The sequence below is a fragment of the Vicugna pacos genome, chromosome 23 (assembly GCF_048564905.1).
Source record: "Vicugna pacos chromosome 23, VicPac4, whole genome shotgun sequence".
NCBI lineage: Eukaryota > Metazoa > Chordata > Mammalia > Artiodactyla > Camelidae > Vicugna > Vicugna pacos.
This window is the reverse complement of record NC_133009.1, coordinates 19,422,516-19,440,946: the sequence shown is the minus strand read 5'-3', so window position 1 is coordinate 19,440,946 and position 18,431 is coordinate 19,422,516.

The window sequence follows — 18,431 nt, the reverse complement described above, 5'->3', positions numbered from 1 at the left end:
CAAAACAAAACAAAACAAAACCATGTAACCCTACTTTCAAGGATGGAATCCGTGAATTCCCTCCAGTCTCTGCCTGCTCTTGGCCACTGTCCAGTGCCTTCAAATCGGTGTTTTGATGTTGTTGCAGTTATCCAGCTTGGAATTGTTGTCTTTTGGAAATTCACTTGTATTTAAAGCACTCCCTAATTTCAGCTTAATGGTGGCTTTTTCTAACCAACCTTAGGTTTTTATAATTCTTGTACTTTTATTCTGTGAGTTAGCAGCCTAAAGAGTTAATATTTAAAGAAACTAACTATAATTTTATTTTCTATCTAACTGAAATTTGCTAATGATGCAACCCAACCCCTCACTGATAAACAGATAGATAGAAATCTCTGTATCTGTATCCATACAGGCATGTGGCAGTTCAGTTCCAGACCACTTCGATAAAGCAAATATCACAATAAAGTGACTCACATGAATGTTTTGGTTTCTCAGTACACGTAAAAGTTAGGTTTACACTATACTGTAGTCTATGAAGTGTGCAACAGCATTATGTCTTTTTAAAAGTACCTTAATTTAAAAAATACTTTATTGCTAAAAAATGCATCATCTGACAACGCAGGGTTACAGACCAATTTGTAAAAAATGTGAAGCCCGTTAAAATAAGCTGTACTTGTATATTTCTCACATCTTCATATGTGAGGATGTTGACAGCATTCCTTCAAGATTTAGGCTAAAAATCACTCATTTTATGAATGAAAAAAATTACATACTGGCTTCCAAAATCCCAGAGCATTTATAAATAGCAATTTACTTATTCCTTTGATACCCCTGGGTGAAAAATAATATCTCCCTACTATGTGCATAAGTACAAAGTGCAAAAACAAAATAGTTAAGGTCCATTACCTGGCTAAGAATAAAATTCTTATTCCATATTCCTTATTGCTTATTTACTAAACAGATGTAATTTCTTTGGGAATGTTTAATACGACTTTTATATTTTCAGAAAATGCAATTTAGTCCTCTCATTATTTATACCTCAGGGATGAGTGGCTCATAAGTTTTATAGCTAAAATATATTAAGTCACTGTGTTTTTGAAAGTCTAAAACTATAAGTCAGAAATAAAAAAACAAAATCAGGCTGGCAGCTTCTAATTGCTAAGCAGAGAGAAGACTATAATGATTCCACTCTTCTTTAGTATTTTTCTTTGACGAATTTCCATATCGGTTCAGGTACCAACATGCCAACGGAGCCAGTGGAGTGCATGTGCCAGAGGCGCCTGGGTTTCTCCTTGAAAAAGATTCAACGCCGCTCACACTGGCCATGTGGTATCTTGATGAATATGCAAACAATATTTGCATATGACCGACTGGTGTTCTGGGGACCATATGATCATGTGTGGGCTGCCAGATAGTTATCAGCAAGCTGATAGCTTTAATTTGTGCACTTGGCCACTACTGTAGTGTAAGAGAAGGGCTGTTATCCTGCAAGCGAAGGAAGGCTTTCCACTCTTGGATGATCATTTCAATCACTCATCATTTTATGCTCACAAATTCCTTTCATGCTAAATTCCAAGTTTCATTCCAGTCCAAAGTTCAGATAGTTCACAAGGTAAAGGTATAGAAAGAGAAAGGGTGTGAACCAAATTTGTGTGGCTAGAGTTACATTTTTGTTTGTTTTTTGCTTTGTGATTAAGGGGGAAAAGATCAATTATTAAAAACAAAGAGGAAAATCAGATTAGTGCTCAGCCCACTGACACTGGGTACCAGATGTGAGGACCATGAACTGTGCCATCACAAATAAACATTTGAATAAAAGTCTTGGGAATATAATCCACCAGGTTATAAACATCAACTCTTTAGTCAATTTTTACTAACTGATTTTCATGTTGTTAAAAAAGTCTAAATATATAATGGCATTTAACATGACAAAAAAATGTTATCATAAAGGAATACTTTTATGGAAACAATGGAAAGATGTTGATGATATATTAGCATTAAGTATTAAAAGATTTTAAGTATGTCCAGTATGATATTTCAATGAAACCAAAAGAAAATTACATATGCAATAGAAAAAAAAGACTAAAATCTAATATCAAAATATTAAAACCATAACAGCTCTCTGGGAGTTTCCAAGTCTATGTTTTCTGAGACAAATTTAACATTATTATTACTAAGGAAAAGGTTACTAAAATAAAAAAGGAAGTTGAAGCAAGTTCCAATTTTTAGAAAGTGGGTCACAAGGACCTAGAGGATGAAGGATGTGGGTGCCCCACAAACATCCACAGCCACGAGTGTCCCACACACACACACATGCACGCACATGCACACACACACATGCACCTGCGTGCTTAGTCAAAGCCAAGATACAAAAACAAACAAAAAACACCATAGCTGAAGAGGGAGATGGGTAGATAATATTGCTGATTAAAAATAAATATTTTACAACAAAATAGCAGTTCAAAGCACTTTACCAAAAAAAGAAAAAACTACTCATACGTCATTTATCTTTACAACTTACTAAATTTGGAGTTAGGAATATAAGAAAGGAACTTCAGAGCCCTTTAGAGGTGAGGTGACGTGCCCAAAGACACGGCACAGCCAAGGAGAATGCCAGCGAAGAAACACAAACCCTTCTTTGGTCCCCAACCAGGAGCCACACTCGGTCTCAGGATCAGAGGTGCAGCACATGTTGGTGACGGGTGAGACATAAAAAGGCCATGAAAGTCCAGGACATAAAGTAAAACAAAACCGCTACATACCTAGTTGATGACTGCTCTGGTGAACTTAGAAGAGAACCAGAGCAGAACGTCATGACGTCTGGGGCGCACGCAAACATTATCGCTTAAAATTTCTAAAACAATACTCAGTTTAGAGGCAGGTCAGGTAAGCAGGTCAGCAAGACAAAGGAAACGAAGAGACGGGGAGGTCAAAGGTAGGATACTCTCACTGGAGGGGTCAGCGAGGGACCCTGGGGAAAGTGACTTTGACTGGGCCTTGCAGGATGGATCAGAGATGAGGAAAGGGTAGGGAAAACATCAGACAAGAGACACACCCAGAAGACAGGGACAGGTCACAAGTAAGCCATTTTTCCAGAACTCAGAGTGTCTGTGAGAGTATGGAGGGGTGAAACCAGGTCATGTAATAGTTTGTCAAGTTTGGAGTTTGAACTTCAGGCAATGGAGAACATTGAGGGGTTTTAAGTGAGGAACAGCACGAAGGCCACACATAATGTCAGTACTTTGTAACTAAGTACTTCTGTAGTACTGGCAGTACTTTGTGAAAAAGGTTGAAGCAGCAGTTAGTACACAGAAGCAGGCACACCAGTTAGGAGGGAAAAGGTGATCAGAGGTCTTAGAATTCAATGATTAGAAAACAAACAAACCTAATCTAAAGACAAAGGACGTGGACAGAGTTTCATCAAAGCAGCTATACAAACGACTAATAAAGCACATGAAACAACACTCAACATCATTAGTCATAATGGAAATGAAAATTAAAAACCACAATGAGATACCACTTCATACTCACTGGAATGACGGTAATCACAAAGGCAGACAATAACAGCTCTTGTTGAGGAGGTGGAGAAACGGGAAGCCTCACGCACTGCTGGTGGGAATGTGAAATCATGTGGCCACTTTGGAAAACTGTTTGGCAATTTCTCCAAAAGTTAAGTATAAAATTACTGTCCTACCCATCAATTCCACTCCCCAAGAGAAATAAAAACATGTGCCCACACACAGACTTGCACACGAAAGTTCATAGCAGCATTATACAAAATAGCCAAAAAGCGGAAACCACCTAAATGTCCATCAGCAACAGAGAGATAAAATGTGGTATATCCATAGAATGGATTATTTAGCAAGGAAAGGGAAGGAAGTGTGATGCTACAGTGTAGGTGAGCCTCAAAAACATTAGGCGAAATGAAGGAAACCAGACGTGAGAAACCACATATTGTATGATTCCATTTATATGAAGGGTTGAGAAAAGGCAAATCCATAGACAGGAAGCAGATTAGTGGTGGCCTGGGGCTGGGTGCAGGGACAGGGATTACCTGTGGGCATGAGGGATCTTATTGGAGTGATGAAAATGTCCTGAAACTGATTTATGGTGATGGCTGCACTACTTGGTAAATTTCCCCCAAAAAGTGCTCTTGTGTAGGGTGAATTTTATTATATGTAAAATATATCTCACTAAAGCAGTTTTTAAAAAATGGAAGCAGTGAAAGATGGGATGGAAATGAGGGATCAGTTTCAGAATTGTCAGCACTCAGTCACCTAGGCTTGGAGAGGAAACAAATGTAGGAGGAAACTTGAAGAGTCAAGGGTGATTTTCAAGCATGTGAGCTCAAACAGCGTTTTCAACAAGGACAAGGGAGGAAGATGATGTGTGTGATTTAGAAAAGACATAGCCACAATAATCCAATTGCCTTTTCCCTCTGAAGCAAAACTCCCAGAGAGCAAGGTAACCTGCGTGCCCGCTTCAGGAATTCAGGCAGGTCCGGCTGGAATCCCTGAGGGTCTATCCTCACACCGACCGGAATGAACCCCGCCACTGGCAAGAGCATCAAGAAGCACTGGCTGACTGCTGATTAAAAATAAATATTTTACAACAAAATAGCAGTTCAAAGCACTTTACCAAAAAAAGAAAAAAAGAAGCACTGGTGGGAACAGAAGAGTCATAGAAAAAACTGAGCTTAAAATATGTGCTCAGAAAAGAAGTTATGAATTAGGATCTCTGTCAGGAACTGCCAGAGCAAGGTCCCTGTGGCTGGGAGGAGGGGTCAGCGAGCATCAGCAGGGGCAGGAGTGGCTGGGGGCAGGCATGAAATGAGAATCACAGTGGACCACACGGGGTGATGCGCAGAGAGGCACAAACAGCTCAGGGAAGAGCTTCAAAGCCCACGGTGGATGACAGGGAGCCAAGTAAGGGCCCTGCTTGAGGGAGAGAGGAACTTGCAGATGTGGGATTCCAGGAGTTCCTCCACTGACAGCTTAGAATCAAGACTAGTTTTTCTGCCCAGAGCTGCTGTTGCCCACACCCTAGATGGTCGTCTCCCAGCGGTGTGCTGCCTGAGCCCCGGGCACCAGCCTCCTCAAGCTCCGCTCCTCTAAACTGCTGAAGCCTCCACTTTCACTGCAACCTCTCCCTCTGTCGCCTCCCCCGATCTCCCCAGCTGCACAAGATCTGCTGTCACACATCTCCATCACCAAAGACGTCCTCTCACTTCTATACCTGCTGGAACATCAATAGTTCAGACCTACTGACATTTGGCTTATTAAACTCATGAGCTGGAAATGCAGTGGATGGATGGATGGAGACATGAACTTGAAAAAAAAAAAAAGAGGAATTAAGTGAGATGCTCCATGATGCAGAAGCAGTGGCAGATTATACTGCTTTTTATTTCAAAAGTGGTGATTGAAGAAAGAGAAAGAAAAAGACCATATGATATCACCTATATGTGGAAACTAAAAAAAAAAAAAAAAGACACAAATGAACTTATTTACAAAACAGAAACAGACTCATAGACATAGAAAACAAACTTATGGTTGCCAGGGGGGAAAGGAGGTGGGAAGGGATAAATTAAGAGTTTGAGATTTGCAGATACTAACTACTATATATAAAATAGATAAACAACAAGTTTATACTGTATAGCACAGGGCACAATATTCAATATCCTGCAGTAACTTACGGTGAAAAAGAATATGAAAACGAATATATGCATGTTCATGTATGACTGAAGTATTATGTTGTACACCAGAAATTGACACAACACTGTAAACTGACTATATACTTCAACTAAAAAATTTTTTTTAATTACTAAAAAAAGTGGCAGTTGAGATCACATTGTGATCCTTCTTGTTACTTTTCTAATAGTTAAAACACCACAGGATTTAAATTTAAAGCCTCATTTAAAAGCAACACAGATAAGTGTCAGAGAATTCAAGTTATGGTTTCCACAGCAACGTTCACATGGCCACCAACTACTATTAAATAAATGGAATTAAGCACTTCTGTTGCCCTGACGTTCAGCCATATGCTAAGCAATCATTTTACTGGTTTATAATTCCTTGCAGCCACCTGTGCGAGAGGCAACCTCCTCACTCCCACAATAAGGATGAGGAAACCAAGCCCCAGGAGAATAACAGTGATGTGGGCAGGGAACGCTGGGTCGTATGAGTAACTGGCTAAGCAGACTCTTCGTGGAACAGCAGGCAGCAGGGTGACAAGTCAGTCACAGGGCTGCCCAGAGTGCCCAGAATGACCCATCACCGGTAAATGCCACCTGTGCACTGGGTCCTGCCAGTGAGCTTTTTCAAGCCCCTGGTAATGAAGGCGGAGCCACAGCAACTAAAGGAGCAATAAGGAGAACCGGAGGACTCAAGAGTTCCGAGTGGAGGGGCTACGAAGAAACACTATGCAGCCTTGGTTCCATGAGTCTCTTATATGACCAGCTTCACCATCTGCCCAGAACTGTAAACATATACTAAAGCAAGGAAAAGATTCCTGCAGCAGTTCAGAAGAATGAAAAGCAATAAATATCCAGGTCTTACAGAGCAGAGGCCAAGGCTAGCACACAGGATTGCCTTTGGAGAGTTTCATTCGTTTGATTGACAAAGAGATCCCAAAAGAGGTGATAGATATTTACTTTAGTAAAGCTTTTACACAGCAAATCGTAGCCAACCTCATCTCTCAGATGCACACTGGCGAACAGACTAAAATGAGCGTACAAAGTGTTTCAATGGCTTGTAGTAGTAACCTGTAATGAAAAAGAATATGACAGTATGGAAATTCTTCAAAAAACTAAAAATAGACTTACCATATGATCCAGCAATCCCACTTCTGGGTATATATCTAGAGGAAACTCTAATTTGAAAAGATACACACACCCCAGTGTTCACAGCAGCACTATATATATGATAGCCAAGACATGGAAGCAACCAAACGTCCATCGTAATTTTTAAAATTTGTGTGGTATATTATTGTGTATATTTATTTACATGCAATATATTGTATATGTGCAGTCAAATTGTAACAATTCTACCTAATAAAACTGAAAAAAGAAAAAAAAACAGGCTCTTGAAGAAACATTTGAAGACCCATGTTCATAGCAGCACTATTCACAATAGACAAGGGTGGAAACAACCAAGATGAATGGATAAACAAAATGTAATATGTACATACAATGGAGTATTACTCAGCCTGAAAAAGGAAGGAAATTCTGACATGTGCTACAGCATGGATGGAACTCAATGGCATTACGCTAAGTGAAATAAGCCAGTCATGAAAAGACAAATAGTGTATGATTCCGCTTACATGAGTTACCCAGAGTAGCCAAATTTATAGGAACAAAAGAAGAATGGTGGTTACCAGGGGCTCGGGGCAGGCTGGAAGGAGAGTTGTTTAAAAGATACACATCATTTCAGATTTGCAAGAAGAAAAAGTTCTGAAGATTTGTTTCACACAACAGTGTGAACAGACTTAACATGATTAAACTGTACAATTAAGTATGGTTAAGGTGGTAAATTTTATGTTGTGTGTTTTTTACCAGAATTTTTTTAAAACATGCCCCAAATCACAGAGACTTAAGAGCTTGTGATGAATTTTTTTTAGTGTTTTAGTCTTCTGTGCATAAACTGAGAAGAAGCAACAGATAGACTCTCCCTCTATGGCAGTAAGGGTCTTGCTTCTGTCCCTCGGGGGAAACACAAACCGTGCACCATTAGAGTCATTGGGCCTACTCATTTCCTTCCCAGCTAAAGATGTCCAGGAAGGTCAAAACTGACCTCTGTCTTATTTAAGAAGTCTCATTCCTCAGTGTTTGTGTGCATGACATTAAAACAAAAGTCCAATATTAATCCAACTTAATTTTAATTTCAAAAGGTAATGAAGGCTTTAGTCCAAGTTAGGCAATGGGCAAGGCTTTTAAGATGAAACATGAGGGGCTCACAGTTTAAAAGTAAAGTCAGATGAATAAATAAATAATTGTGCTACAAAACTATACCTGCTACAAAAAGGCATACATCAAAAAGGTACGGCACGCTACAGGAAGACCAGGAGAGAACGTCTAGTTGAATGAGAAGGAATAAGGACAGGTCACCGCTGAGCTGAGCCCAGAAGCATGAGGCAGTTCATCATAGTGGTTAACCCACAACACAGACTTTGGAGCAGATGGACTTGGATGTCAAAGCATGGCCCTGCCACAGCTAGCTTTGTGCCAGAAACATATTAGTTAACTTCTCTGATCCTCAATTTCCTTACTTGTAAAATGGAAAATTTTTAAAAGGTCGATTTATAAGGTTATTATAAGGGTTACATGAAGTAAACTAACATAAATAAACAACCTGCTTGTGGCACATACTCAATACACGTTAAAGTGTTATCAGTTACCCTAAAGAGAAGGACGACGGGGAGAAAGCACAACAGATACAAAGGCACGGAGGCACAAGAGCACTTGTGCTCTTCCGGAAAAGCCCGTGTGCATGGAGGGGAAGGTTTGCGGGGAGAGGGGCTAGAGGGTGGTGGGGATCTGTGGCGGGCTTAAGCAAGAGGGTGATGAGACATTATCTGTCCCTTCCCATAGCCCCTTGGACTTTACCATTTTAATAGCTGGTCTGATTTCCATGTCTGAGGGCTTCACAGGCTCCCTGCCTCCTAGCACTGCAAGAAGGACATGAATTGCTACAGAACTGACACTCCATCCCCATCCCAACCAATGCCTAATAAGAGCTGGTATATAAGTACCTCAGATCTCTCACCTCTCAAGTGGGATAAATCCGAGGCATATATTCCACATGGACTCCACTGGTTCCCCAGGAGGACTCAGCACCAGTCACTCACATTGGTAACTGGCTTGACAGCACACTCCTTACTAGCTGGCTTCGCTTCCCCATCTCACTTCCCTACTCCCATGGTATCATTTTCTGGGATCCCCTCCCAAATAAATTAAGGATCAGAATCCTTGTCTCCGTGCCACTTTTGCTAGAACTTATACTAAGATGTGTGCCATGACCTTACCTACTTAGAAAGATTCTTCTTGAAGCAGATGAAGAATGGATTGGACTGGGTGAGCTAAAGAGAGTTAGGAGACAACTGCAGTCATCTAGGAAAGAGATGATGAGGGCTGGAACCATACTGTATCATAGGAGTGGGGTGGAAGGGGCAGGCCCCAGAGTCAATGAGGCAGGTCCTCAGTGACTAATGCATGTGGTCTAGGTTGGGCAGACAAGGTAACTGAGGAAGAGCAGGAGTAGGTGTTGCTGCATATGAGGGACCTGCAGGACATTCAGAAGCAAACGTTTGCATCTTGAGGAAGTTCTTGGCTTGTAAGTGGCAGATAGGATCACAGGAATGAATGAGGCCACATGGAGAGAGGATTAAAGGAAGAAAAGCTAAGGCTAGAATCTTGGGGACACTAATATGTAAGGATGGGAATAAAGAAGCACCAGCTAGAGATAAGAAGCAGTAATCAAAACGAAAAGAGAGAATCTGGAAAGAGTATGTGTTTGAATCCATCAAATGCTGCTGTGAGTTCCCACAGGTTAAGGCCTGGAGTGAGGTTGCTGAGGTTACTGGCATCGGCACCTGGTATGTGGGTGGTGATCCCGTCAGCAGCCTGAGTAGAGTAATGAAAGCTCCTGAGAGGCAGAGGGAGGTGCAGGTGTGAGCTCAGAGTATAGGACTCCCTTTCAAATTGCTGAGTGGTGAAGAGATGGAGCGAGAGACCATGGATACAGCGGACACGTCTAAGGGGAGGGAAGGTGCTTTTTAGAAGATGGGGCAGACCTGAAAAGGATTACAGTCTGAGAGAAATAAACACACAGATGAAGATAAAGATGAAAGGACAAACAGAATATCTGATGGAGGAAGGTCAGCAGTGAGGCAGCCAGGAGTGGGAACGACCACATCAGAGGAGGTCGGCTCTGAAAAGGGAGGATGTGGGGACTCCCGAGAGTGCAGGTTAGGAGGGAAGGATGGGTGAAAACAAAGGCAAGTTTAAAGATTAAGAGGAATGCACGCTGCACGACTGCGCGTACAGAGAATCCAGGCTGGCGTGGTTGGCGAAGGAGTGTCCTGGATTAGCGGGCTGCTTTAGGAGCTCTGAGCCTAGGGGCTGCGGGAGGGACAGAGAGAATTCAGAAGGCCTGAGAACCAAGGCGCCCGAGCACCAGGAGAGGGCAGTGTGGAGGCGGGTGCTGGTACGAAAACTAAGGGGCAGACACTCCCTGGGACAACCCCGGCTAGGCCAGTGCCTGGCAGCAGCACCTTCTGGTAATGGATCTTAAAGGTGCCATTTGGTCTTTGACAAGGGACTCTGGAGAACGTGCAGGCCTAAAGCTGTACGTTGTCTGTGAAATAAGAGGCCAGGTCCTCTGATCAGAACAGAAAGCCCAGGGGTTAGGTGGGAGCCTGAAGAAGAGTCACAAAGATATGGAGCAGCCTTTGACTTCATGCTGGTTGAAGGTCAGTGACTGTCAGGATGCGGTGCACAGTCTCAGAATGCCCGGGCCTGCCAGCACGCCCACTTGGCACTGTAAAGCCTGTAACCTGAACGCACACACATTTCTTTTCCACATCTTGACTCTTGGCTCCACGTGCAAGCACCTCCAGCCAACAAATCGCCCCGTGCTGACCCTCCCTGCATGGCGCCCTGGAGGTTTCAGGGTTTGCATATGCACTTGAAATAACTCCCTGATCACCTTTCCCCCAGCATGGTTTTCAACTTGTATAGACTGTGTCTCCCTCTTAGGTCCATGGTTTCCACTTCTCTCTGCAGACAGTGCTGACACCCGCCTACTTACCCTCACGAGTGCTTCATTGCTCTCAGGACCCCAAGCCCTGGATGTTAGCCACATATATGGATAACAATATAACAATCTGGATAATGTCCATCAAGGAATTAGAAATGCAATCTTTCTTTGGAGTTACATTACAGCTGTTTGTAAACAGTTCTATTTCCTGTATCACATGAATTCTAAATTCCTAGATTAAGAGAATTTTCAAAGTATCTGGTTAATCCTGATTATTGCAGGAATTAACTCAAATTTCTACCTGGCTCACAACTCCAAATTCAGTGGTAATCATTGTTTGTTGTTGAATGACCAAATTTAAAATGGAAGAAACATAGTAACAACAGGATGCAAATCTGAGTTGTATGAGTGGTTTCCTTATTTTTAAATATATATTATTGTAGCATATACTGTAAATGTGTTAAGTATCAAAATATACAAAATATGTGCATCTATTAGTTGATTATTTAATATGTTTATTTAGGGAAGAATTATATTCAGAATTATTATGAATTCTTGCTGTGCTATTATAATTTATATAATTATTCTAAATCATCTTTTTCCCTATAATCCTACGATGTTTGAAACCTGTTTTATCAATCTGCATCTACTTTATTAGATCACATTAAGTCCAAACACTTCACTTCCACTCACATTAAAGAAAAGATAGATTCACTGTGACAGAAATAGCAGTGTAAGTGCTAATACAAACACTGTAAATGCCAGAAAATAATAAAGTAAGAAGAATGTTCCTCAGTGCAGCCTTGGCTGGCATATGTGCCAAATGGGGACTACACTGCTGATAAGGACACAGGCAATTTCAAGCCCCATCTGTAACACACAGTGATAAAAATAAAATGTATGTTTTTAAAAGAAATCAAGAAATATTTCTTTTGAAAAATTAAAGAAAACAACAAAGTGAACTGCTGTACCCTTGCTTGTACAAATGGCATTTCAAAGAAACCAAATAGTCCTTGAAGGAAAATTATCTTTAATAGAGGAATTCCAGTATATAAACACAAAAGAAATTGAATTTTAAAAAATCACCATCTCACAGCTCCTACTAAGTAATGTTTATAAGCAAGTATTAGGAAACGGTTAATGGGGAACCTTACATTGGATGGGTCACATTGATAGCAACTGAGCCCAAGCAAGTGATGCCAAGAGAGATAATTCAGACATTAGGTGCCTCCTGAGGGGAGGCAATAAAAACACACCACATCCAATGAAGCTGATTTACAAAAAAGCAAAAATGAAAACAAAAGACCTTGAACTTGATCAAGTTTCTAGATATAACAGTGGTTCTATAAAAAAATACAGCGACAAGTAAACAACGTCACAGACATGCGATGGGACAAATCCAAAATGTGGAAAATAGAACCAATACAGAGCCAACAGCTAGGGTCTTCAACAAATAAATGGCAAGAACGAAAGCAGACGGGAGTGTTAAGGATTAACAGACATCAACCAAATGCAGTGTGTGGACCCTGTTTGGATTCTAGTGAAAAGACACTGATGAGACAACTGCAGAAACGTGAAGAATGACTGTGTATCAGATGACATTAAAGAATCATCGTTAAATGTTTTGTTATGATAATGGTTTCACAGTTGTGTGGAAAAAAAGAGATCCTTATCAGTTAAAGGTAATATCAAAGCCCTGAGAGATGAAATGATGTGATACCTGGAATTTGTTTTGAAATAATCCTGCAGGGGTGAGAGTGGAGGTGAGGAGAACTATCTGTGGAGGGGGAACAGATACAGCAAGACTGGCCGTCTGTTAATGGGTAATGGATACATGGGGGTCTATTTATCCTTTTCTCTTTTTTTAGGGTTAGAATGTCATTTTATTATTTTATTTCATTTGCATTCTTTTTTATTGAAGTATAGTCAGTTTACAATGTGTCAATTTCTGGTGTACACATAATGTTTCAGTCACACATAAAGATGCATAGATTTGTATATCCTATTCTTTTTGTGTGGAAATTTCTTAATTAAAAAGTCCTTTTTTAACCACCTAAACTGATGATCAGTCCCTTGCAAAGGTAGTGCCTGAGCAACTTAAGCTTAGCTGTGCTCTATCCACAGGCTCTTCTCTCATGTCTCCACCTCCTGCATCCAAGCAAGCACCATCTCTTATTTTCAATGTCCCCAGAAAGGCACTTTGAGCCAACTGGTCATTGTCTCTCATTCTGTATATTCAGTCTATTGCCCCCCCACCCCCTTTTATTCTGTCCTATCCTCCAACCTACCCTCTCTCCTTGGACCATTATTATGGATTTTAGACCAAGAATGTGACTTCTTTTGCAGTCACCCTTCTGCCAGCCTCCAGCAGCCACTCTTCCTCTCTCCGCTTTTTCTTCAATGGGTCTAGCCCCTGGTACCAGGGAGTTCCGAGCCAAGTAGTGGTTCACAGACCTCCTCAGTCTGGTCTCACCCTCCTACCTGGGATCCTCCTCTGCGTCACGTCAGAGGACTGGAGTGCACAGTCCTGGCTCTCTCCAACTGCTCACGTGGTCCTTCCCTCATAAGGAAGACTAATCTGATTGGTTACAGACCCAGACGTGGTGAGCTTTGCTGTTACCACTTTTTAGAAAAGTCTGTACCGGGCCTGCCTCTCCTGTATTTTCTGTTCTACCAACAAACAGGAAATTAAAGTAGCTGGTAAGTCCTTCTGCCACTGGGGTTTAAAAGTCACTCACCGCACTGAATGGATTGAGAGGTTCTACATGTGCTGCTTTCCCCATAGACAAATCCTGTCTTGATTTGAGAAATAGGCCCACCCTTTGGCCTCAGGTTCCAGCTGCATTCTGCAATCTAACTTCTAGAATTAAGAGCTGTCAGGCTGCTCATAAACTGTTGGAGAGATTTCTCTGATCCCCGTTTAGCCAGTGAGCTCTGTGTCTGTGCACGATTGTGCAGAGCTGTGGTGGGAAAGCAGGTAATGGGACCTGAAAATCTCTAACAGAAACCAAACCTTTCTTCCCCTGCTTACTGCCTAATAACATATCATTAGGAAAGGTCCACTGCTGGCCCTGATTTCAGGCCAACAAAGGGTGACAGCATGTCATTAAAAACTAAATACTGCACAAGACAAACTTAAAACATCATTATACCATATACCTAGGAAGCACTCAGAAGCCAACCTGAGAGGCTTCTGGTAACCAAAAATAGGATACTGTGAGCATCAATAAGAATAATCATCACAATGGATTAAAACATACAAATAGTCATAAGTTTATAATGATACTAAAAAGCAAACAAACAAAAACTAATTGGTCACTTTTAGAGAATGCTAGGAAGCCAAATCATTACTTTGAAAATTGGTAAATAAAGGAAAATATTCAAACATCTATCCTGCCCTTCTTAGAGGACTGTACCACTGGGTGACCAAATAGAAGATGAGGAACATTTTTCTTTAAAGAAGATTTTCAACTGATAAATAAAGAAGGAATGATAGAATTAAATTATCACCATTTTGCAGCTCTTAATGTACTAATAAACTTGACATTCACCAATAATAGTATTGACGTCATAGACAGACAACCAGGTAGAAGCACATAACACCTATAAAGTCATCCTGCTGGTCCCTCCCCGCATCAAAGCTGAATTTGATCAAGCCTCGATCCAACAGCCAATTTACCAATTTACCAATTGGAGAGGTCAGAGGAACATGTTCAACTACACATCTACCAAGAGGTGCAACCAGCAAAATCCAGGCTGTAGGAAACTCTATAGGACAAACAACTTGATTTCTTCCATAATTAAATATCAAGGAAAAAGTAAGGTGGAGGTGAAAATTATAACGGAAACTTTAAAAACGTATCAACCAATCACAAATATAATCAATCTCGTTGGACTTCTAATTCAAACCAACAGTTTTTTCTAAAAGCCACTCATTACATTTATGAGAAAATATCACTTGAATACTGACTAGATATTTGATAATATTAAGCAATTATTATTCTTTAAGGGTGATAATAGTATTGTGGTTGTGCTTTTTAAAAAACATCCTCATCTTTTAAATATACATGCTGAAAAATTATGGATGTAATGAAATGATGTCTTGCATCTGTTTCAGAATAATGAGGGGGAGGCGATACCTGCAGGTGGAGGCAGGATGGGCCCCGAGTGGATGGCTGTCGTGGAACGGGGGTCCGGAGGTCCGACGTGGGGTTCATGGCACCTTGGCCCGCTGACCCTCTGCGATAAAACTCTTTACAAAAACTTGCATATTGTAGCTTGAAAATGGGAGGTTCCTCTCTGCCTGGAAGGGTAACTTATAGACTTACCATTTTGTCGTCTCCTTCATTGTTGTTATTACTGCTGTTAAGAAAGGGAAAAAAAAAAAAAAGCAATTCCTCCTCTCCTCGCCAGACCCTCCCTCCAGGGGGCAAAGTACTCTCTGAGTCCCAGAGAACTGAGCTTCCTTCGCAAACAGGGCAGAATCAAATGGCTTTGTTTTCAAAGCCTTTACACAAACCAACCAGCCTCAGACTTGCCCAGAGAGCACAGGTGGGGTCTCTGGGCCTGGGAAAGGGAGGCGGGGGAGGCTGACCTGCGACCCTTGTCAGGGAAGGGGGAGTGTGGCTGGGGGCTTTGCTGTTGGCTGGTGGGCAAGTGGGAGGGAAGAGAACGTTTTCTCTCTGGTTTGGCTTTCACACAGCTGATTCTCTGCACAGCTTCACTATAGTCTTAACTATCTTGTCAATATAGTCCCTTAACCCATTGAAAAAGCCCTACTTTTAGAAAATGTGCTCAGATGTCTCAATTTCCTCACAAGGGTCATTCTGTTTTCCACTCAGTGGCCTGAGAAGGTGGCAGGTCTTGTCCAATGGTGATAGGTGGTGGTAACAGTGATTGAAGCCAGTTTTGATGGTCAATGATTGTCATGTTCTCGGTAAAGACTGTTAGGCTTTAGAAGTACCATGTAAGCACCCAGAATCTTGTGCAACACTAGGGAAACTGAGGGCTCTTCCTAATGGTTGGCCAGAAGGGACTTGCAGCCAGACTTGCTTTAGAAAAACGAAGTGATGTTTCAGCACAAGAGTGTGATGGTTCTCTTTCACACCCAAAAGTCACATGTTATCCATTCATTCCTTCCTGAATTCTAATAAAATTAAGAACCCCGAATCTCCTTCCATGTACCTTTAGACACAATTTTTGTTAGTGGCTTACTTTTGGCAGCCACCACGCTGGCTCCTCTAGCCCCTTTAATTGCTAATACAGTCGAAAACAATGCCAGTCAGGCCCTGCCCCCACCCACTTCCACTCAGACAAGAATAGTGATCCGGACCGACTATGGAGAGACTTTAAATTTCGAAATCACGAGGGTAATGACAGTCCACTCAGAATGCTGCAAAAGGGGATGTTTTACACTTGACAAGCAAGTAAAATTGGAGCTGTCATCGAGTTGGACATAAAATACTTGCAGTATTTTCTCATCTAGATGAGTCCAGATTGTCTCAGGGAATCTGGAGGACCACTGAAAAGAAAGAACTGGGTGACAGTCTAAACAGAGGCCCTCAGTGGTCCTGGTGGGGGCGGAAGGCACAGAAGGATGTGGGGTCGTCCTGGTTTCACGTTTCCTCTGTGTCTCTTTTGCTGATCTTTCTCCTCCTCCCTGTCTCTAAATTTGAATTGCCCCCAGGTTTGGGCTTAAGAGTCCTCCTCTTCCCTACCCACACCCCCTTCTTACTGAGTAGCTAAGGACTTCCAGGGAAGTACCAAGAGATAAGTGGCACTTTGTACAGCCACTCATATAAAACTATGTCCTAAATTTTGGAATGTGCTATTTTACCTTATCTCTTTCTCCAAAGAACTAGAGTTGGCCCCAAGTTTTGAACTTTGTAAATTTATTTCAGAAAAATAAAACACCATTTCCTCAAATGAATAAGGGTTTTCTCCAGTAGGTGAGGTGAATAATTCATGGTGCTCTAAAAGCACTACAACTGATAGCAATTTTTTTAAAAAGAAGAAAGATGCAGCAATCTCACGAGTACATAGCCAAAAGAATTGGAAGTAGGGTTTCAAAAGGATACTTGCACGTTCATAGTCACAGTAGTAATATTCACAATAGGCAAGAGGTGAAAACAACTCGAGTGTCCACCGATCAGTGAATAGATAAACACAATGTGGTGTGTACAAATAAGGGAATATTATTCAGCCCTAAAATGGGTAGAAATCCTGACATGCTACAGCATGGATGAACCTTGAAGACATTATGCTAAGTGAAATAAACCAGTCACAGGACAAATACTGTATGATTCCACTGACAGAAGGTACTCAGAGTAGTCAAACTCAAAGAAACAAAGTAAAATGGTGGTTATCTAAAGCTGGAGGGAGGGAAAAAGGAGAGTTGGTTGATGGCATAGCATTTCAGATTTGCAAGATGAGGAAGTTCTGGAGATCTATTTTACAACAATGTGAATATACTTAATACTGCTGAGCTGTGCACTTGAAAATGGTTAAGATGATAACATTTTACACTGCCTGGCTTTTACCACAACTTTTTAAAAAAGAAAAACCATTTCTACAACCTCCTAATTTCACATTCTAGAAGGAAACATAACAGCTTATAATTAATAACATTGTGATAGTAAATCTGGTATTTCTCCACCAGTATCTCAGAGGGCTCACCATCCTCACTCCATAGATTAAATCATCTCCCTACTTTCTCACTCTGATTGTCTATACCCAGGCAGCCGGTCAGTCTATCTGTCCCTTCCTCTCCGTCTCTCTCCCTCTCTGTCTCTCTCCCTCTCCCCCTCTCCCTTTCTCCTCTTCTCCTTCCCTTCCTCCCTCCATCCCTTGCTGGTTTCCTATAAATAATAATTTCTGTCACATTTTTTAAACTTTAAATAATTTTCACCTTCATTATCTCATTTACACACCAGCCCTGTAAGGTAAGTGTTCTTGCTACTTTATAAATAAGACACAGAGACTTAGCACAGTTCCTAATCCCCCACTTTCACAGTGCATCACTGCTCCAGACAGAGATTCTTACACTGTAGCGTTCATAAGACTCCCCTGAGAATGTCCGTTAAAATGTGTGTTCCTGGGCCCCACCTACAGAGAGTCTGCTTTGGAGGTCTGGAATGAGACCCAGGAGTCTGAATTGCTAACAAGCACCCCCTCCCACGTGCTTCTAAGCGGGTGACTGGCAACCTGCACCTTCAGAAACGCGCAGCCCAGGAGATAGTCATTCCCAGCATGACATGAGGCAGCTGTGACCATGAACCTCTCTGCTTATTTAACCTGCCTGGAAGGGGCGGTACAGTGACACTGATCTTTTATAAGGACCTGGCCATATAAACAAGGTACTTTCTTATCTGGAAGCAGTTAGAAAAAGGAAGGGAAGGAAAGCAAGAAGCAAGGGGAAAAAGTTCTAAACACCCCACTCCATAGAAAATAATCCAGCTGGTGAAAATCCCAGCCAGCCTGCCACCACGAACATTCTTCTTCATCTCTCACCACTGGACACTTGGTACGTGCAGAGGGGACTAAACGGGCACTGCTTTTGGAAGGTGGGGGAAGAACCTGAGTTGGGCTCCTCATTTTCCAGGCAGAAGTGCACAGCGGGAAGGGCCTGGTGCTGAGTCACAGGCAAAGCAGGGCTGGAGCACAAGTCACGCAGCTTCTCCAGCCCAGAGGGGCGAGAAC